Source organism: Narcine bancroftii, chromosome 1 (genome assembly GCF_036971445.1).
Source record: "Narcine bancroftii isolate sNarBan1 chromosome 1, sNarBan1.hap1, whole genome shotgun sequence".
NCBI classification, from domain to species: Eukaryota; Metazoa; Chordata; class Chondrichthyes; order Torpediniformes; family Narcinidae; genus Narcine; species Narcine bancroftii.
The window spans coordinates 97,958,741-97,982,133 of record NC_091469.1 but is presented as its reverse complement, the minus strand read 5'-3'; positions in this window follow the sequence as shown (position 1 = coordinate 97,982,133).

Sequence of the window (23,393 nt, the reverse complement as noted above, 5' to 3'; positions counted from 1 at the left end):
CTGAGGTAGTGGGGTCTTCTCTCCACAGCGGGCCTCTTCGGACAGGTAAGGCCTTCACCTTTTTCCTCCGTTGTCTTCTCTTCCTCTCTTCTTTCCGTTGATTTTGATTTTTCTCCTTTTGTCTCCATCTTCTTTCCACCTTTATATTCACTTTTCTTTAACTTGTATTTCTGTGCCTTTGTATTTTCTCTTGTTTTTCCCGACTTTTCTGGAGAGGGCTGGAGTTCACCGTCCGGCCACTACTCCATCACGTGACTCCTCCTCTGCCCCTAATTTTGATGTTGAAAAATTTATACAAAATATCTTTTTGCAATTGGCGGAAGGGCTGGAAAATGTCTTAATTGGAGACGACTTCAAATTTTTACCTGGATCTGGTAATGGACAAATCAGCCAAGAAAGTGACAAAGGCTAGGACAGCAAAAGCAACTCTGGCTTTCATAAAAGAGTTAAATCTGGTGGATGTTTGGAGACAATGGTATCCAAGGGAGAGGAATTAATCCTTCTACTCGAAACAGCACAACTCTTACACCAGAATTGACTTGTTTCTTGCCTCGGCTAGGCTACTATCAATCAGATCATTCACCTTTGATCTTAACTATGGTCATACCAGATAAACAAACCATGGCATATGGGTGGTGCAGCTATTGAAAAAAAAACAGAGTTTTGCTGTTCTGTTAGCACTCAAATAGAAATGTTTTCAAAATGAACTGTGCCTCCACTGCCAATAATTTTCTCCTATGGGATACATTAAAAGCTTATCTGAGAGAACAAATAATTGGATATACTAAAAGTATTAAAAGAGGATATCAGGGAGGTCAATGAATTGGAACAAGAAATAACTCAATTGGAAAAGGACCACCAAAATTCAGGCTCTGAGGAAATGAACAGCTCAATAAAAAGCTCAAGAACAACACTTTGCAATCATACAAAATGGAAAAAGCAATATTAAGATCTAAGCAAAGATACCATGAGTTGGGGGAAAGAGCCCATAAGATATTGTTCTGGCAGCTTAAGGAAGAGGAATCCGCAAGGACAATCAAAGCAATTCAAACAGGGCCAGACAAGATTTCTTATAAATTGAAAGAAATTAACGAAGTGTTTGGACAGTTCTACATGGAATTATATAAATCTGAGTTGAAGCTGGATTTGGACAAAAGGGATGAATTCTTGTCCAACCTGAAATTGTCTAAGGAGGAGCAAGAGGGGTTAGATACTCCCTTCTCGGAGGAAGAAATGGTAAAAGCATTGAGCTCACTGCAGACCAATAGGTCTCTGGGGAGGATGGGTTCTGTCCTGAGTTTTATTTAGAATTCAAGGACCTGTTATTGCCACTATTTACAGATGTGGTGGAACAGGCAGCTGAGTTCCATACCCTCTCAAAGTATTTTTCAATGGTAATAATTACAGTAATTCCTAAAAAGGATAAGGACCCATTAATGCCATCCTCTTATCGACCAATCTCGCTTTTGAACATGGATTATAAAATAATAGTTAAAGCTAGATTGGCTCGGTATTTACCAACATTAGTAAATCCATACCAGGTGGGGTTCATGCAGAAAGGCTCATTGGCAGATAATATATGTAGGTTACTTATTATAATACACATGGCACAGTCAAGGGCAGATCCAAGTATAGCCATGTCACTTGATGCTGAGAAAGCCTTCGATAGACTGGAGTGGAATTTTTTTTGGTGGAAGTGCTGGAGAAATTTGGATTCGGACATTAATTCATTAATTGGGTTAAAGCATTGTGCAACAAACCCAAGGCTGAAGTTATCACTAATGGGCAGACACCTTCAACTTTCCCATTGTCTATATCTAGAAGACAGGGATGTCTGCTATATCATGCTCCATTTGCATTGGCGATTGAACTGTTAGCAGAAGCCATTCACCAGGATCCAGGCATTAAAGGATTTAAAGTGGGCCAGGAAGAAAACAAAATTAATTTGTTAATGGATGATATTTTGATATATTTGACAGAGCCAGCAGGGTCATTGGCCAAGTTGCGGACTATACTGGAGGACTATGCAAAATTTTGTGATATAAAATAATTAGGATAAGAGTGAAATAATGCCACTAACAAAAGGGGAGTATGAGAAATACCAATTGGAGAGCAAGTTTAAGTGGATACAAAAGGGATGAAATATTTAAGAATATGGATAGATAAGAATTTACAAAATTTAAATAAATTGAATGATCTCCTCCTACTTGGAAACATTGAGGAGGACTTGCCTATCACGTTGATGGGCAGGATTAACTGCATTGAAATGAAAGTGATGCCAAGACTACAACACCTTTTTCAATCTTTGACCATACCACTGGCCCAGAGTATTTTAAACACAAGGCAGATGTGTCAGACAATTCCTGTGGAAGAATAAACTAGCTAGAGTCTCCATGGACAAAATTGACTTTGGATTATAGTCTGGGAGGAATGAGTCTTTCAGACTTTAAAAAAAAATATTATTGGATGGCCCAGGCAAGGTTTATCACCTCATTCTTTGAGGGGAGGGTTTACTCTTCTGGGTACAAATTGGTCTATACATGGTAGGGGAGAAGATAACAGGAGAAATTATTTTCAAATGGGATACAAAATTAATAACACACAAAAAAACACCAGACAACCTGATACTAAAGCATTTAATCCGAACATGGCTAAAAATATACCAGATTATTGTGTTAATAATAGGGTTGTCCCCTAAAACACCCCTAACCCAGAACAAATTAATCCCTATGACTATGGGTAATAAGATCCTAGACACCTGGTGCCAGAAAGGGATCAGGTGTATCGAGGACTGTAATGAGGGGGAGCTCATGTCATTTGAGCAATTAAAAAACAAATTTGACTTATCAAACAAGATCTTCTTCTGCTATCTTCGATTAAAATCTTTTTAGAGGGACAAATTCTATGGCCCTGCCACTGTATAGTGACATGGAGGCTCTAATTCAAAGGGGGAATTTATTTCAGCTATGTATCTTCTGTTCCAAAATAAGAGCCTGAAACTGGGTCTCCATAAAGCGAGGCAGAGATGGGAGTCAGATTTGGGAACAATAATTCCTGAGCAATGCTGGTCCAACCTCTGCCAGGTCAGCATGAGGGCAATTATTAACGTCAGATATAGACTGGTACAATACAACTTTTTGCACCAGTTATACTTCACACTGCAAAAATTACATAAGGTCAAACTGGAAATCTCAGACTTGTATTTTAGTTGTGGTGTAGAGATAGGAACCTTTGTGCATTCAATGTGGCTATGTGCCAAAGTAAGACCGTTCTGGGTAGAATTAGAGGACATTTTGAAAAGATTCACAGGGGTGGAATATCCACAGGACCGAGCCTTGTTCCTGCTAGTGGACATGATGAACGTGTGCCCAAAATTGTCTAAACATCAAATTCAATTTGTGAATTGAATTAGCGGTGGCCAGGAAATGCATAATGGTTACCTGGAAATCTGACACTCAGCTAAGCACAGCAAGATGGAACACAGAGATGCAGAGATATGACACATTCATTGAGGTGTGGTAACTATACCTGCGACACTTTGAAACACAGGTGTGATTAGCCTTCCCAGGGCTTTTCTCAATCAGAATATCAGGATCGCACAAGACCTGAAATATTGAGAATGAGGAGACAACTTGGAAATCCTGCCAGCTCCCCCTCTCTTTTTCTTTCTTCCCTTATGTATTTGCATTATTATTTTTAATAAATGATTTTTATGCTTTGATGTGGGTTGAGTGGGAGGGATGGTGAAGGATGGGGCAGGGAGTAGGGAAAGATGGGGGGGGAAGGGTAAAAGGAGGACTCAGTATACAATGATCTGTAAAAGGGGAGGATTGTTCCCCTATAATACTTGGTTAATACGAGTCTGTAAAACTATAAATAAAATTTTCACCAAAAAAATGACCAGTTCTCCGAAAAAAAAATGTTTACCTGAAATAGGCCCGGTCCCAACCATTTTGGACTGTATTTGTTTAACCCTCTAAATGCAAATATTAGTTTTGTTCAATTTGATACATCCCACAAGTGGATAATGGATTTGAATTTTAAGAATGATAAGGAATTGCGAACTATCTGCTCATCATCAGTTGCTAAATGTAAAAGGGAGCATTCCATATCACAAGAGGACAAAACCGCTGATGCCTGTCCTGCCAACAGTACATTGGATTCTTTCTCTGGGCACCTGCTATCTCTCCCACCTTTGCTTTTCTTTGGTTTGGATTGGTTTAAGTTTATTGTCACAATGGTCCTGATGCACAGAGGAGGGTTCTTCTGCAAACAGGTCAGCTTAAACATTCAGGCAGAAGGAACACAGAAGCATTAATTACAAAGGTAAAGCACAAAATTCTGCAGATACTGTGAATGAAGTAAAAGCACAATACTGGAGAAACTTAGCAGGTCAAAGTGTACTTTATTTAGCAAAAGTAAAGAAATATAACCAACCTTTTGGGCTTGAGCACTTCATCAAAGTAAGACAAAATGTAGACAGGCACACAAACAAAATGGTGAGGGGAGGGGCAGGGGAAGGTTCCATTTCAGTTCTGCACCCCAATTCCATGATGACATATCTGTCCATGGCCTCACACTGTCAAACTAAGAACACCCTTAAATTGAAGGAACAACACCTAATTTTCTTTTTGGACAGCCTCCAACCGGATGGCATTAACCTCGGTGTCTCGAGTTTCTGATAGCCCACCTCCATTCTCCCTCTCTTTCCCATCCCTCTGTCTTCTTTCCTCCAGCCCTCCAACCTTTTCCCTCTCCATTCACATAGCCTTCCCCCTCTCCCTGCCTGCTGGTGTGCTCTCCCTCTCTTATCCACCTATTGTCTCCTGCATGTTGGATTGTGCTCCTCTCCCTCTTCCTACCCCACAGCTACTATTTTGTCTGGGCGCCTGTCCACATTTTGTCATACCTTGATGAAGGGATCAAGTCCAAGATGTTGGTTATGTACCTTTACCTTTGCCATATAAAGAACACTGTTTGACCTGCTAAGTATCTTGAGCATTGTGTTTTTACTAGTAAAATTATAGAGGAGAAGATTAGAATGAAATAAAAGATCTGTCAGTTTGAAGTGAGAGCAGAAAGACAACACTCTTGTGGGGTTCATTCAGGAGCCTAATGGCTGCAGGAAAGAAACTCCCCTTAAGCCTGTTGGTGTGGGCTTTCACACTTGGAACATGGAAACATGAAAGTCTGCAGATGCTGTGAGTGTAGTAAAAGCACAGAAACACTGCAGGACCTCGGCTGGTCTCGCAACATCCATAGGAGGTAAAGATATATTACCGATGTTTCAGGCCTGGCACTTTTGGGCCTTCTCCCCAAAGAGAGGATGGAGAAAAGAGTGCATCTGGGGTGTGATGGCAGTATGTTTGCTGCCTTTCCCAGGCATCAGGAGATGAGATGGAGGGGAGGGAGGTTTGTGTTATGTTGTGAGCTTCATTCACCATCTTCTGCAGTTCGTATAACATGCTAAGATCCATCTAGCAGGATGGATTGTCAAACCACTATTCTTCCTGGCCATCACAGGCTGGTAAAAAAGAGGGAGCTCTCTCACTGTGTCACTGGATCTGGAGTCCTTGTGCGTTCACAAGTTAAAGGAGCAGAAACAGGCCATTAGCCCCATTGAGTCTGTTCCATGACTCTACACTAAGCTGAATTATGCTTACACCTAGTTCCAATTACCAGCCTTTTCCCCATTTACCTTGATACCCTTACTAAAGAGATACTTATCCATTTCCTGTTTAAATACTCCCAGTGATCTGGCCTCCACTGCTTTGTGCGGCAGCGAGTTCCACAGATCCACAACCCTCTGACTAAAGAAGTTCTTCCTCCTCTCTGTTCTAATTGGACAACTTTTAATTTTAAGACTATGATCCCTTGTCCTCGATTCACCCATCAAGGGAAACATCTTATAAGCATTCACTCTGTCAAACCCTTTCAAATATTCAAAATATCTCTATGAGATCCCCCCTCATTCTCCTATACTTCAACGAATACAACCCTAAACTGTCAAACGCTTCCCATATGTCAGCCCCTGCATTCCAGGAATCATCCGAGTAAATCTCCTCTGCACCACCTCCAGCAACATCACATCGTTTCTAAGATAGGGGGCCAAAAACTATACACAGTACTCTAGATGGGGTCTCACCAGTGCCCCATAGAGCCTCATTAACACCTCTCTCCTCTTATATACTATACCTCTTGTAATGAATGCTAGCATCACATTCGCCTTCCTCACTACCAATCCCACCTGGACATTAACTTTTAGATTACTCTGCACAAGGACGCTGTAAGGTAAAACATCATGAGATGGGAATGTGTAGGGAGTTACCCTGTACAGGGCAGTAACAAGAAGGGGAGGTGTCCTTGTACTCCTGTTAGGTAAAACATCATGAGATGGGACCGGAGAAGGAGTCACCCAGTACTAAGGAGTAACAGAATGCATCCTTGTACTTACAAGATAAGAGAGACATTGATGGATTGAGAGGCAGGAAGCTAGCAGGGAAAGGATAGCAACAGTTTTAGTCATTGGACAAGTAATGATATGATGATGTTCTAAGCACATATCCAAGGGTATAAAAAATCACCATTTTGCTGATAACGGCAGAATGCATTCTCCGACTAACTTTGTTAGTCGCAAGTGTTACAATCCGGTAATAAAGAACAAAGAACCCTGATTTCGACTCAGCCTGGTGTTTGTCTCACTCATTCATGAACAAAGCAGACCTAACAACGCCCAGGTCTCTTTGGACCTCCGAGGATTGAATTTTCTCCCCATCCAGATAGTTCTCTGCCTGTTTATTTCCACTCCCAAAATGTAGAACTGAACACTTCTCAACATTGTACTTCATCTACCATTCGCCCTCCTCACCGCCTGCTGCACCTGCATCCCCACTTTCAACGAGTGATGCACAACCACAAAGTCTCGCTGCGTCTCCCCTTTTCTTAAACAGATACCATTTAAAAAATAATCCTCTTTCCTGTTCTTACCTCCAAAGTGAATAACCTCGCATTTATCCACATTAAACTGTATCTGCCCACTTGCCTAACTTGTCTGAATCACCCTGCATTCTCCTTGCATCCTCCACACAGCCAACCCTGCCACCCAACTTCATATCGTCTGCAAATTTTGAGATACTGCTATCTATTCTGACATCTAAGTCATTGATATATATTGTAAACAACTGCGGCCCCAGCACTTAGCCCTTCAGTACCCCACTAGTCACTGGCTGCTATTCTGAAAAGAACCCATTTATTCCTACTCTTTGCTTCCTGTCCCTCAACCAATTCTCTATCCGCCTTAATGCCATACCTCCTATACCGTGCTCTTTAAGTTTATATGCTAGTCTTCTGTACGGAACCTTATCAAACGCCTTACTAAAGTCCAGATATACCACATCCACCGGTTCTCCCCTATCCACTCTACTGGTTACATCCTCAAAAAACTCTATTAGATTCATCAGACATGATTTCCCCTTCACAAACCATGCTGTCTCTGTGCGATGATACCACTATTTTCCAAATGTACTGCAATTGCATCTTTAATAACTGATTCTGGGCATAAGAGAGACTGACAAACTTTAAGATGGTCAACCCTGCAGAGGGCATTCCAGGAGAAATCTGCTCCTTTTAGAGTAAAATGAAAGGAGAATGAAAGCTGACTGTGATGCTTGGATCATTGGTTCCACCATCTTAACATCCAACTGCTGGCATTGAAGTTCACCTGCAATGGCCCTCCTTTCATTCTGGGGCATCACTCAATGTACTTCCCTTGCTTCAGTCACACCAAACTTAAGCAGGTGATGCAACCAGGATTTACTCAGCAGAAGCTCCACTAACAGCTTCGGCTCTGCTCTCCACAGCCTCTTACACCATGAGAGAGGATGGGGGCCATTATCAGCTCCTGGGATCTCTGGGATTCTGACTAGCTGCATCACTATCTGGTATGGATTTGTCAATGCACAGGACAGGAAGAGGCTACAGAGAGTTGTGAACTCAGCCAGTGCCAGGATGGGCATCAGTCTTCATTCCATCGAGAATATCTACATGAGGTGGTGTCTTAAGAAATCAGCCTCTATCATCAAGGACCTTCACCACCCAGCCCATACCTTCACTTTTTTTTTCATTTTGCACAAATCTATTTATTGATTTTTTAAATTGTAATTTATAGCTTTAATGTTTGCACCTGTAATAAATATTTGTAGCTGTAATAAATATTTTAACCTGTAATGAATATTTGTACCTGTAATGAATATTTGTACCTGTAATAAATATTTGCACCTGTAATTAATATTTACATCTATAATGAATATTTGTACCTGTAATGAATATTTATACCTATAATGAATATTTGTTCCTGTAATGAATATTTGTACCTGTAATGAATATTTGTACCTGTAATAAATATTTGCAACTGTAATTAATATTTGCACTTGTAATCAATATTTACACCTATAATGAATATTTGTACCTGTAATGAATATTTATACCTATAATGAATATTTGTACCTGTAATGAATATTTGTACCTGTAATAAATATTTGCAACTGTAATGAATATTTGCACCTGTAATGAATATTTGTACCTGTAATAAATATTTGCAACTGTAATGAATATTTGCACCTGTAATGAATATTTGTATCTGTAATGAATATTTGTACCTGTAATAAATATTTGCACCTGTAATGAATATTAGTACCTGTAATAAATATTTGCACCTGTAATTAATATTTACACCTATAATGAATATTTGTACCTGTAATGAATATTTATACCTATAAGGAATATTTGTACCAGTAATTAATATTTGTACCTGTAATAAATATTTGCAACTGTAATGAATATTTGCATCTGTAATGAATATTTGTACCTGTAATAAATATTTGCACCTGTAATGAATATTTGTACCTGTAATGAATAGTTGCACCTGTAATGCTGCCACAAAACAATGAATTTTGTGATATTCATGGCAATAACTTCTGATACTGAACATATCCAAAAAAGGGAAGTAAAAGTCTTCTAAGAAGTCCTAAACAATCTCTCTCAGTAAGCAGATGATGAAGGAAAGGGCACAGTTATCCCCGGAGCCAGATTATTTCTGATTTCCAACAATTTGTTGGATAAAAGATCTATGGGTTTATCTGTAATTGCCAGAACACAAGCAAGTCATTGTAAAGTGGGACACAGAGAAGACAGAGAGCTCCCTTGTGATAAAGATCAGAAATTCTGTACACGTGATTGGATCAAAGGATAATCTTTCGCCATGTCAGCAGAACTTCCCGGCTCTTCTTTGCATATCTTTTCCTGGCCGAGCCCAATCATCATGCCTCACATGCCTAATTTGAATTTTTTGAGGAGGTAACAATTGATGAAAGTAAGGTGGTAGATATGGATTTAAGTAAGGCTTTTGACAATGCATCCCCCACCCCCCCATTCAGAAAGTCATGAGGCATTGGATCCATGGAACCTTGGCTGTGTCAATTCGGAATTGGCTTGCATGTGGAAATCAGAGAGTAGTAGTGGACAGAAAATATTCTGCCTGGAGGTTAGTGACTAGTAGAGTTCTGCTGGGATCTGTTCTGGGATCCCTGCTCTTTGTGATTTTTATAAATGGCCTAGATGAAGAAGTGCAAGGATGGGTCAATAAGTTTGTGGATGATAAGAAGGTTGGAGGAGCTGTATATGGTGTTAAAGGTTGTTGTAGGTACAAAAGGATATAGACAGGATGCAGAGTTTGGTGGAAAACTGGTAGATAGAGTTCAGTCTGGATAAGTGTGAGGTGATGCATTTTCTAAGGTCAAACCTAAAGGCTGAGTACAGGGTTAATGGTCGGATACTTAACTGCATGGAAGAACAGAGTGAAACTGGGGTCCAAATCCATATATCTCTCAAGTAACAATAATAAAGCCAAACCTTTGAGTGTCTGTCTGTCATATCATAAGGTAGCTGCCTAATTTGCAAACTGCCTTGACTTTCCTTCATCCAGCCCTTCAGTCTCCAGATCTTAAACCTGAACTCTGAAACAAAGCTGATAGTTTTCTTAATCCCTTTAATATTCAGTTGGCCAGTTCAAATTAGTGCAAATGTTATTCAAAGTTGTTTCGACAGTGGGATTGCCAAAATTTGATCAGGAACAACTGGACTATTCCTAACAATGTTTGGGCTACAAGAACAGGTCAGAGCCTGGGTACCCTGTCAAAAGACACCTCAAAGACTTCCTCGTATTCATAAGTGAAAGTCTGGAGCATGGGGCAGAGGACTGAGCAAGGTGCACTCTGTTAAGAGCAAGGAAGGAGAAGGGGTAGGGAGGGGGTTGTGACAGGTGGCAGGTAACAGTGACAGCTTGGAGGAGGGGGATAGTATCTGCTTCCAACACTACTCTTGGCAGTCCGTTCCAGGCATCTAACACTTTCTCTGCCCTTAAACTTCCTTCCCCCTCACCTTATATATACTTTCTCGGGTATGTGATGCTTTTACCTGGGGGAAAGATTCAAGGGAGGAACAAATTTCTTCTGACAGGAGGACAAGCAACAAGAGGGCACTGGCTGGAGAGTCAGGGAAAATGAGATTAAGTGCTTCACACAGAGAGTAGCTAAGGCTCATAAATCGCTGTCTGAAAGGGAGATGGAAGAGTAAGCATTTGTATCTTTTGAAAGGGAGCTGGATCTGTGTCTCTAGACAATTAAGATTTTGCTTCCTGAACACTTTTGGGTGTATTTTATGGATTTTAGGTTGCTGATCACGAAAATCTCCTTACAAATTTCCTATCATATACCATTTTTTAGATATAACCTACCATATATTTCATCAGATAAGACGACCTTCAGATAAGATGGGACACCAATCTCAGCCTGAAGTTTTTAGATCATATTGGTCGTATAAGTCGACCCTTCCAATTTTATGTTGGATGCCTCAGAATGGCTGCAAGGAACGTGCCAAAGACTGGTGTCTGGGACCAAGCCTTCAGCATTGGCTTCAGCCAGAGTTGGCGATGATGACTCCATTCTCAACATCAGGTACAATGCCATCCGCATTGAAGAAGTCACCTCAGGGACCCAAGCAGGAGCAGGGACTTCGGGCTCTACAATTCTTTGTTTACAATTTACAGTTGTAAAATGTCTGGGTGGGTTATGGTGAGAAGATGGTTGAGGACCCCTGACAGCAGTGAGGAGATGTTGGGACCTGCGGTGGCGGTGGGGAGGTGTCAGAGGCTGGTAGTGGTTGGGGAGGTGATCAGGACTGGTCTGGTTTTAAGGTCACCTGTTTTTGTATCTGGCCTAAAGATAACTCCTTTTTTGGCATGTTTTTTTTGGGTGCTTCTACAGATCTCTTATCCGCCAAAATATATGGTATTTAGCAAACTACTTCCAGCTGATTAACAACGCTCTTCAAGCCATTCATTTCAATGTGTCATTGAAAATTCATTTTCTGCAGTCGCACTTGGACTTCTTCCCTGCTAATCTTGATGCATTCAATGATGAACATAGTGAATGGTTTCACCAGGACACTGCGGCCATGGAAAAGCGGATTCAGGGCAACTGGAGTCCATCAATGCTGGCCGACTATTGTTGGACACTGACATGAGAGGCATCAGATGCTGAGTACAAATGAAAATCAGTGGCAAAGCATATTTAGGTCAGTTGAATTAGCGCAATGTGTCAGCATCATTATGTGATTAAACATGCTAAATTTAATTAAAGTTAATTTAATGTTTCTCCAACTTCCTACGTGATACAGCAGATCTAAAATTAGCTTTGTGTTCAGCTTGTAGTTGTCTATCACAATCCCCAATATTTTGAAAAAGAAACAATGTTGTCCAGTATATTCAAAAGGAAGACATTTACAGGAATGTTGAGAGAAGAGCAAAGGAGAGGAACATGAAAAACACAAAGGAGTGAGCTCCATAATTGTTAAACCTGTAAAATCCATCTTGTCTATTGTCAATGCCACTTTTGACTAAAAGAACTTTGGTTGGGTACTGATACTATTGACCAAAAATACCTTTTTACAGGGGAATATATCTCCGATTTTATATTGCGGTAAATGCCATCTTTTAATAGTCATTTGCTATTTCCAAAGACAGCTCTGTTGTCACAATATGGGCAAGAAGTCTTAATTACCTGCTATATTTATAGAATAAAAAATGCAGCGTTAGAGAAGTGTCAGTTATCTCAAAATAGCAGCACTGCAGCTGGGCTGATTGGATGTGTCACACGCTTGTTAGAAAGATGCTACAGCTCGGGGTTTACTGAAGCCATGAGACATGCTAATTATTAGTTAATGTCAATTAATTTGTGATTGTAAACAGTGGCTTGATTAATTTTGTGTGACTTTTCCCGGTATGTTCTAAGCAGAGATCCAGAGGCAGGAAGAAGTGTTGGGATCACTTTATAGAATGCAGCAAATGATCTTCCCTGTAATTAACGATCACCATTTCCCCAGGTTCAAGTGCACTGCCACTTTACTGATGGCATTTCGTGACCAAGCCTCTCGCATTTCCCAACAAGGGCCTTTTGATCTCTTACTGAGCAGAAGAGCGCAGGACAGCTGGGAATCATGGTACGATGAGCACTGTGTTCTCTCTGTTAACGCTATCCAATGTCTTAACAGGTGTGATAAACCCAGTCAATCAATGATCCACTTATAGAACATAAAACATTAGAGTTGTACAGCACTGGAACAGGCTCATGATGACTGAACTGAAAATGATGCCATATTAAAGTAGATCTGTTCTGCCTGCACATGATCCATATCCCTCTGTTCCTACATTTTGATGTGTCTATCCAACGGCCTCTTAAATGCTGTTGTTGTGTCTGCTCCCCTGGCAGCCTGTTCCAGGCACCTAACCCTCTCTAGGTAAAAAACTTCCCCCCCCACACAGTTCCTTTAAACTTTCCCACTTGCATCTTAAATATTCTCTAATATTTGACATCTTTTACCCTAGGAAAATATTCTGATTGTCTAACCCAGTGGTTTTCAACCTTTTTCTTTCCACTCACATACCGCTTTAAGTATTCCCTATGCCATAATGCTTTGCGATTAGAAAGGGATTGTTTAAGGTGGTATGTGGGTAGAAAGAAAAAGTTAGAGAACCACTGATTTAATTGCACCTAATTGACTCCTTATGTGCACAGTTTCATAACTCCAAAGGAAATGGGCCATTGACAATTTTTCTCAACCAAAATATTTCAGCAATAATTGGGTCTAGAGCAGTGGTTCTCAACCTTCCCTTCCCACTCACATACCACCTTAAGCAATCCCGTACTAATCACAGAGCATCGATGGCATAGGGATTACTTAAAGTGGTATGTGAGTGGAAAGAAAAAGTTTGAGAACCACTGGTCTAACCTATTATAATTTTGCTAACTTATATCAGGCCTCCCCTCAGCTTCCGACGCTCCAGTAAGAACACCCCAAAGTTTGTCAACAAGAACACTGGAGAAACTCAGCAGGTTATGCAGCATCCATGGAAAGCATAAGGCAGTTGGTGTTTGGGGCCTTAAAACTTCAGAAGTGCTGAAGTATCAGGCAGGCAACTGAGGAAGAAGGTGGGTGGGGTGAGGGGGATGCGGCGGTTGGATTAAAGTGGGATGGGGAAGAAGAGAACGGAGCTGAGAGGTGATTGAATTGGGGAAAGAGGGGTGAGAAAGAAGGGATAGGGAAACAGAAATGGAGAGAACAGGGGGAGGGGGTTACCAGAAATTGAAGGACAATATTGATGCCGTCTGGTTGGAGACTACTGAAAATTGGAGACTGTTGGAGGAACATCTACAGGACCCCATGGGAGGACATTATTGCTGTGGGAACAAAGCTGGGGAAGAGAATTTCAGATTGGTTCCATTTTGGAAAATTTCCTACAAGAGGGAAACAATCAGAAAGCAAAGAATTGAGTATGTGACCCATGCCAAGTACAAGGGGCTTTTCTTTAGAATATTTATTTGAAGGAAATTTGTGAACATCCAGAGGATTGGTCTGGAGAGGTGGCGTCAGGACTCGTAAAAGGTGACATCATCTGAGAGCTAGGTGACTGAAGGGCAGAGTGTGGTGGAACCATGAGGGGGCTCTGATCGCTGCTGGGGTACAGTGGAATCATAAGATGTGAAGGAAATGGCAGTGATTTACTGGCCACATCTGCATCAATCAGGCAAATTCAGCTTCCTCTCCACTGTGGCCAACAGTGGATAGTTGATTCAACCATGTCGAGGGAATAGTATGGCCCAATGTTCAATTTGAGGCATGGCAGGGATGTAATCCTGCTTTGGAGGGGATTCATCAAAGAAGAAAAGCTGAGGCTTTAGTACAGATCAGAATTGAGGTGGCTCTTCTGAGAGGTGAGCTCAGTTAAGGAATGAGGGGATAGAAGAGAAAAAATTAAGACAAACATTTACCTCAAATTTGGAGCAACAGAGAACTGGGAAGAGTACACAGGAACCTGCAGTTGGAGAAATTGTGAGAACAAATCTGCTGGAAGAACTTAGCAGATTGAGCAGCATCTGCAAGAGTAAAAGAATGGCCGATGTTTTGGTCTGGAACTCTTCAACAAGATTGGGAGTGCCGTGGGGAGATAGCTAGTAGAGATGGCTACTGATTCCCCCCACCCCCACCAGCTGTCACCAGTTTCACCCTGTATAACTCATCTTCCACCACCTGATCACCGCCCCCCCCCCTTTTCTCCTCTTTGCTCTCCCTTCCTTGGTCTGCCATCTGCCAATCAACATCCTCTGCCTTGGCATTTGTCTATCATCCCTTACCTTACCCTGGTTCACCAATTCTTTACTGGTCCCGGTCCAACTCCTCCCAAACTGTCCTCATTACTGTGGCCGTCTCCCCTGTGCTCTCTCAGCCTTGATAAAGAGCTCTGACCCAAAACGTCGACCATTCCTTTTCTCTCCTGGATGCTGCTCGACCCGCTGAGTTCAAACAACCAGCAAATTGTTTGATTCTGCTCTACAACCTGGATGGAAGTTTGGCCAAGAGGGGTATTGGGCAATGGATAGAAGCAGCATATGCGCCTTCTTCACATGAGCCCCCACATGTGCTGTAGGTGAGATGAAGCATGGGGTTGGTAGCAAAGTTAAAGAAACTCCTCAGAGAAAATATCAGTGTGATGAGCAAATTTATGCTTACCCTCTCCTAAGCCTTCTCCCAGAGCCAAGTCATTTCAGGTAAAAGAATATATGCAAGACTATCAACTTGATGGGTAAAAACCCAAATGATAAGTAGAATGATTACTGGGGCTAAAACAACTTGGAATGGTATCCCAGCTTTATGTGTTGGTAGTGCAGTACACTTAGTATAACGATTAGTACAAGGCTATTGCAGCGTCAGTGACCAGGGTTCAAATCTGGTGCTGTCTGTAAAGAGTTTGTTAGTTATCCCCTTGTCTGTGTGGGTTTCCTCAGTGTCCCCTGGTTTCCACTGAGCTGGGTATGAATCTGCACCGTCTATAAGGAGTTTATTAATTCTCCCTGAGTTTGCATGGGTTTCTCCCGAGGGGCTCCAGTTTCCTCTTACCTTTTAAAATGTTCTGGGGTTGAAAGTTAATTGGGGTATTTGGGCGGCATGGGCTGGAAGGGCCTGTCACGTGTTGGACGACCAAATTCAAAATTCAAATATTATGTAGCTGCAATTCAAATTAAGGTTGCCTCAGTTTAAAACAATGTATTTGAGCAAAATATAATACACCAATGGTGGGGTGAGGGGAGGGGGTTCCTTAAATGGACTTAGAGCCAACGTAGACCATTAAATGCAGAAGGACAGAGGAAGGAGCTTGAACCTAGCCATCATATAGATGCAGTGCTAGTGTATAATCACCAGAAATTTAGCAAAAAGCAGAATGAAAATCATTGTCCTTCTGACGCCATTACTCAAGGAACAAGTGCATCACTTCAAAATTATTCAGACCATACTTCAAGATCAAGAACAGTCTTTTCTGGACATAAAACACAGTAACAGGCCCAATGAGTCCATGAGCCTGTGCCTCCCAATTACACCCAATTGACTGACAACCCAAGTACAATTTGAAAGGAAAGAGGAAACTGGAGCACCCGGAGAAAGCCCACGCAGACACGGGAAGAACATATAAACTCCATCCAGACAACGCCGGATTTGAACCCATGTTGCTGGCACTGTAACAGCATTATGCTAAACATTATGCTAACTGTGCCTCCCATTTCTTTCCAACAGCTATTAGGCTCTTGAACCTCCCCTTGCTACACTAATTAGGGATTGATCCAACACCATAAAAGGACCGCCTTCACTATAGCTGTCACTTTTTTGCACTTGGATAACTGAATATTTATTATCTATCCTTTTTGCAGTTATCATCTCTTTTTAATTAATTGAAGTATGCTCTGGTTTTATGGGTTGGGTGTTGGAACAACTCATGATTCCATGGTTGATAGCTGGAGGTCTGATTTGGGAGAGGGTACGATGAGGAGATTAAATTTTAATGGAGGTTTACCCAACAGACCAAATTGAATTGTTAATTTATTGTCTCATATACCAAGATAGAGTAAACAAGATTGTTTTTTGCTTGCTATCAGAGCAAGTCAACCTATACTTAAGTATAACATTAAGTATACTTAATGCAGAGTTTAGAATTAGTGCTGAGTATAGGGCTAATGTTTTATTTGTATCTGGGTAGCAGGGGAAGGCAAAGCACACACTTATTTAGAAATGATAAAAGATCCATTTGCACCATTAGTTGGTGACCCCAGGCTGAGAACTTCCTTAGACAAAGCTTCCAAAAAATGTTAATGTTAGTTCACTGTTCTCCAAAGTTAGATCTGGAGGTAAAATCTGAATAAGGGTGAGGATAAGATGAAGAGAAAGTTCTTCACTCAAAGGATGGTGGGTGTTTGAAATGCTCCAGCCAGATGTGCAGGCGGTGGGTTGGGGGGAAGGAGTAAAGGCTCAGTCATTGTGCTCATTCAGATCAGAAATCAAAAGACTGCTGCATAGTAGGAGAACCAGGGGATATGGGAAAGTGGCTCTGAGGTGGATCAGTCATGTTGCTGATGAATGGTGGAACAGATCTGAAGGTTTAAATGTCCTCTTCGTATGCTTTATTTTCTATTCCTGTATTCTCATCTTTGGGTAGGACCACGAGTCGCAGAGTAAAGGCTCCAAGTCTGTGAAAACATTCTCCCCAGGTCAAACCTTGTGGCCTTTAAATCATTTGATATTTTTTTCTTGCCATCTTTTTAAGGGCACCTTATTCTTTTTCATAACATAGAGACAACTCCCAATCTGGTCAAACCAGGTCCTATATAACTTTATCATCTCACATAAGTATAACATTAATTTAAGTACCTACATTTCAATTTGTTTCTTTTTATTATATTATTTATAATTTTTAAATCATATAACATTAATTATAACATATTCATACAGATATTATATAATTAAGTAAACGCCCCCTCCCCCACCCATCCTCCCACATCCATCCCACTAATACCATCCTTCCTCCCCCTTCCAACTACAAAGAAAGAAGAAAGGAGATCAGCACTTAAAAAGAATAATAATCAACTATTTAGCTGTGGAAACTGAGACACCCACCGGAGCAAGTTAAGAGATTAAATCTTCAAACCAAGAATTTTTAAATATGAGCTCCATACTTTTACAAAAAAAAATGATAATTATCTCTCAAATTTTACGTTACCTTTTCTAAAGGAATACAGGATTTTATTTCAGTATGCCATCTTTGCATTCCTAAAACTAAATCAGATTTCCAAGTAATAACCAAACATTTTTTTAGGAACGGCCAAAGCTAAATGTAAAAATTCAATTTGATACATAATCAGTCTCAGTCCTAAAGCAATCGTCTTAATGTCCCATAATTAAAAAGAAGTGGACTGCAATCGATATATACAGGCACAAATATGTGGGTTGAAGGGCCTGTTCCCGTGTCCAAGGAATGTAATTAGAGTTTCATGTCCTCAAAACCAAATCTGATGCAAAAGGAGGCAGAAAAGCTTCACTCCCAGATGAACCCAATGCCTTCTCACTCTGGCAAGGCATCATTCATACTGATGCTCAAAAAGAGTGTGGTAACCTACCTAAATGACTATCGACCAGTGGCACTCACATCAATAGTGACAAAGTATTTTGAAAGGCTGGTGTTGAAGCGTATCAGCTCCTATCTGAGCGGCACCATGGATCTGTTCCAATTTGCCTATCATATAGCAAGGGGTCTAGAGCAGATTCCATCTCACTGGCTCCACACAAAGCCATGGAATATCAGAACAGCAACGATGAATACATCAGGATGCTCTTTATCGACTATAGCTCAGCATTCAGCTCTATCATCCCCTCAAAAATGATCAGCAAACTCCAAGATCTGTTCCAATTTGCCTATCATATAGCAAGAGGTCTAGAGCAGATTCCATCTCACTGGCTCCACACAAAGCCATGGAATATCAGGACAGCAACGATGAATACATCAGGATGCTCTTTATCGACTATAGCTCAGCATTCAGCTCTATCATCCCCTCAAAACTGATCAGCAAACTCCCCAAGATCTGTTCCAATTTGCCTATCATATAGCAAGAGGTCTAGAGCAGATTCCATCTCACTGGCTCCACATAAAGCCATGGAATATCAGGACAGCAACGATGAATACATAAGGATGCTCTTTATCGACTATAGCTCAGCATTCAGCTCTATCATCCCCTCAAAACTGATCAGCAAACTCCAAGATCTGTTCCAATTTGCCTATCATATAGCAAGAGGTCTAGAGCAGATTCCATCTCACTGGCTCCACACAAAGCCATGGAATATCAGGACAACAACGATGAATGCATCAGGATGCTCTTTATCGACTATAGCTCAGCATTCAGCTCTATCATCCCCTCAAAACTGATCAGCAAACTCCAAGACCTGGGACTCAACATCCCACTGTGTAATTGGATCCTGGATTTCCTCACAATCAGTGAGAATTGTTAAGAACTTCTTCACCATCCCCATCAGTAACAGAGCACCACAGGACTACATTCTTAGCCCCTGTTTACTTGCTATACACTTATGTGCATCACCATCTACTAATGATACCACAGTAGTAGGTTGTGTAAAAAGAGGCAATGAATCAGCATACAGGAGGAAGACTGAAAACTTGGCTGAATGGTGCACCACCAACAACCTCAATGTCACCAAAGCCAAGGAGGTGATTGTTGACTTCAGGAAGGAAAAACCAGACATGTATGATCCAGTGATCATTGGGGGATCAGAGGTGAAGAGGATGAACACATTTATGTTTTTGGGTCTCACTATCTTAGAGGATCTTTCCTGGACACTGATGGCATTGTGAAAAAAGCATGTCAGCAAGGCTTTACTCAAGAGTTATTACTTCCTCAGGAGTTTGTGGAGGTTTGGTGTGACTTTGGAAACCCTGGGAAATTTCTATAGATGTGTGGTGGGAAGTGTACTGACCAGCTGCAACATGGTCTGGTATGGGCATAAAACCCTCCAAAATGTAGTTGGCTCAGCCCAGGACATCACAGACAAAACCCTTCCACTATCGAGAACATCTTCAGGGAATGCAGTCGTCGGAGAGCAGCAGCACTCATCAAGGGTTGACGTCACCCAGAACACGCTGTTCTCGCTGCTGCTATCAGGAAAGATGAATAGGTGCTACAAGACTTGCACCATCAGGTTCAAGAACAGCTTCTACCCCTCCACAATTGGACTCTTCAACAACAAACTTAATAAGGGACTCATTTAAGGACTCTTACATATGTACTTTACTGATTTTTTCTCTTTCTCTCTCAATATTGCACAGTCAGTTTGTTTACATTTCTTTATTTGTTTACATGTGAGAACTTTTTTTGCACCACCAATAAGAGGTAATTCTGCTTTTCCCGCAGGAAAATGAATCGCAGGATTGCATGTGATGTCATGTATGTACTCTGACCATAAATCTGAAATCTGAGTTTATTATCATATGCACACAATAGAACATGCAGAGACCCCGACATTTTTACTTGCTGCAGCTGCACACCAATTACAAAGGACCTCTGTGTCCTCTTTACTTGGCTTCTTGAGGAAAGAGCCCTTATTTGTTCAGTCTTTCTTGTTAAATCAAACCATTCAGTTCTGATTTTAATTTGAACACACTTTTCAGGACCTGACTATTCATTTCATAGAACGAGGATGAGAAATCAGGGCATTATTCACCCCTTGAGATTTCTTGCATTTGTTATGAAGCAAGGCTGTGTTCTCGCACCAACCCTCTTTTCAATCTTCTTCAGCATGATGCTGAACCAAGCCATGAAAGACCCCAACAATGAAGACGCTGTTTACATCCGGTACCGCACGGATGGCAGTCTCTTCAATCTGAGGCGCCTGCAAGCTCACACCAAGACACAAGAGAAACTTGTCCGTGAACTACTCTTTGCAGACGATGCCGCTTTAGTTGCCCATTCAGAGCCAGCTCTTCAGCGCTTGACGTCCTGCTTTGCGGAAACTGCCAAAATGTTTGGCCTGGAAGTCAGCCTGAAGAAAACTGAGGTCCTCCATCAGCCAGCTCCCCACCATGACTACCAGCCCCCCCACATCTCCATCGGGCACACAAAACTCAAAACGGTCAACCAGTTTACCTATCTCGGCTGCACCATTTCATCAGATGCAAGGATCGACAATGAGATAGACAACAGACTCGCCAAGGCAAATAGCGCCTTTGGAAGACTACACAAAAGAGTCTGGAAAAACAACCAACTGAAAAACCTCACAAAGATAAGCGTATACAGAGCCGTTGTCATACCCACACTCCTGTTCGGCTCCGAATCATGGGTCCTCTACCGGCACCACCTACGGCTCCTAGAACGCTTCCACCAGCGTTGTCTCCGCTCCATCCTCAACATCCATTGGAGCGCTTACACCCCTAACGTCGAAGTACTTGAGATGGCAGAGGTCGACAGCATCGAGTCCATGCTGCTGAAGATCCAGCTGCGCTGGATGGGTCACGTCTCCAGAATGGAGGACCATTGCCTTCCCAAGATCGTGTTATATGGCGAGCTCTCCACTGGCCACCGTGACAGAGGTGCACCAAAGAAAAGGTACAAGGACTGCCTAAAGAAATCTCTTGGTGCCTGCCACATTGACCACCGCCAGTGGGCTGATAATGCCTCAAACCGTGCATCTTGGCGCCTCACAGTTTGGCGGGCAGCAACCTCCTTTGAAGAAGACCGCAGAGCCCACCTCACTGACAAAAGGCAAAGGAGGAAAAACCCAACACCCAACTCCAACCAACCAATTTTCCCTTGCAACCGCTGCAATCGTGTCTGCCTGTCCCGCATCGGACTTGTCAGCCACAAACGAGCCTGCAGCTGACGTGGACTTTTTACCCCCTCCATAAATCTTCGTAGGCGAAGCCAAGCCAAAGAATATGAGCCCAGAAGACCCCAAAACCCAGCCACAATAGAAATTCACCAAGACAAATAGTTACTTAAACAAAAGTTGTTTTTAATTTTCTTTAAACATAAAAACAGGTTCAAACTTTAACTTATTACTATTTAACTTAAAATAACATAACCCCCCTTCTAATTCTAAGCGTACATATATGCAATGTTCATATGTTCAGGAAAGATGTTTGCTTTAATAGCCCAATTTCACTTCTCACTCCTCCAAGTTCACCGGTATCAGACAATTCTTATACTGTGCACAGAATTTAACATTTATGAATTTTCACCAAGCTCTGATGCTTAAAGGTAATTGGTTACCGCTCAGAAAGGTTCTTGTTGGTTTCAAAGAGAGAATTTTGTTGCTCGTTGGACACACACAAACTGATTGCCTCCAATCAGCCACTTCAGTATCTTGCCGAAGAAGCTTGCCGCATCATGAGTTTTCCCAAATGATAACCTCTTCTTCCAGGTCACCACAGAGTTCCTCTTGTTTCCCTTATTTCAGGAGAAACACTCTAACCAACCGTTTCCTCTTGTAAAAACTACAATGGTTTTCAACAGGCTGAACTCAGAATTCACAACCCATCTTCAAAATGGGGTTTCAACAAGCTGCCGGCTTACCATGACTGCAGAAATGAGTTCTCTCTTTCTCTCTAAGAGAAGAATCCTGTTTTTTTTTTATCTCTCTCTGTTTGCAAAACCACATGACTCCTCTTAGAACAGCAAACTGCAACCAGATAGATTGCCGGCACCAGAATCAACTTCTGAGCTTGTTCATCTGTTGCCTTTTAAAGACAATAGTCCATTTGCTCCTCAAAAATCAGTCTTATTAACACCTACTTGTGAAGTCTCCATAGGCATTCTTCAAAGTTTCTGTAAAGTCACTGTGGATGTGATGTCTCCCCTTATGCATAGCTCTTGCATTTCAAATGAGATCTCTTTTGTGAAGTGTTTCTCTGGTTCTGAAGTGACCTACACACTAAACTCCCCCCCCCCCCACACAATCTATCTCTTTTAAAAACATATTTATATATAACATAAAATATAATATAACCCGTCACACATCATTTTGCGTAGAGTTTGCTACTCTTCTCCAGAAAAAGGGGGTTGAAGTGCTGGCAAGTCTTTAATAATAGGTAGAGCACAGCCAATGGACCCTAATCATATTCAATCATGCCATTTCACTGCCTACACACTCTTGGAATGGCCAGAACAGGGGAAAGAAATATGGGTATCAGGTATTGTTGGGGTAAGAGCAGAGAAATGTCCCATCAACCCACTGATGATTTAGCACCCATTTACACTGGTCTGACACTAATCCCATTCTCCCTACAGTTGCATCAACTCCCACCAGATTCTATCAACTAGGGGCAATTTTCAGTTCAGCAATTAAGTCCCAACCATGACATTTTTGGGATGTGGGAGAAAAGCAGCACACCCGGGGTGGAGGTGGGTGGGTGGTGGGCATGAAGGACATGGAGAAACTTCACACAGATACTACTGGAGATCAGGTTCAACACAGCTCCTCAATGGAGCCATGAGGCAGAATGTCTACTCACTGCAACACCGGGCTATTCCCACCCCCTATGGGCTACACAGGCATGGCATTCTGCTCGGGCAAAGGAGAAAGTTTCCTTCCCCTGTAGTCCCAGGGCTAATGATCTGAAACCCCAACACTCTGACACAGAATCTCCTGAGAACTAAGAAAGGTGGGGTGTGGGTGACTGCAAGGAATAGAGAAGGTGGAGCGGATAGAGTACTAGAGGCTAGCAAAGAAGCATGAGGATAGTGGGAGTACACTGAAGGATCATGGAGATGGTACAAGATAAAACTTTATCCCTCTCTTCAACAGCAGGATGGGTCCCAATTAATATTTTATAGTAGAAAAGAAAATAATGCAAGGACTAATAATCCATTAGACTACTTCAGACAGGTGGATTGAAACACTGAAGTCTGCAGACGCTGTGATTGTAGTAATTTAGTAAATGCTGGAGGAAC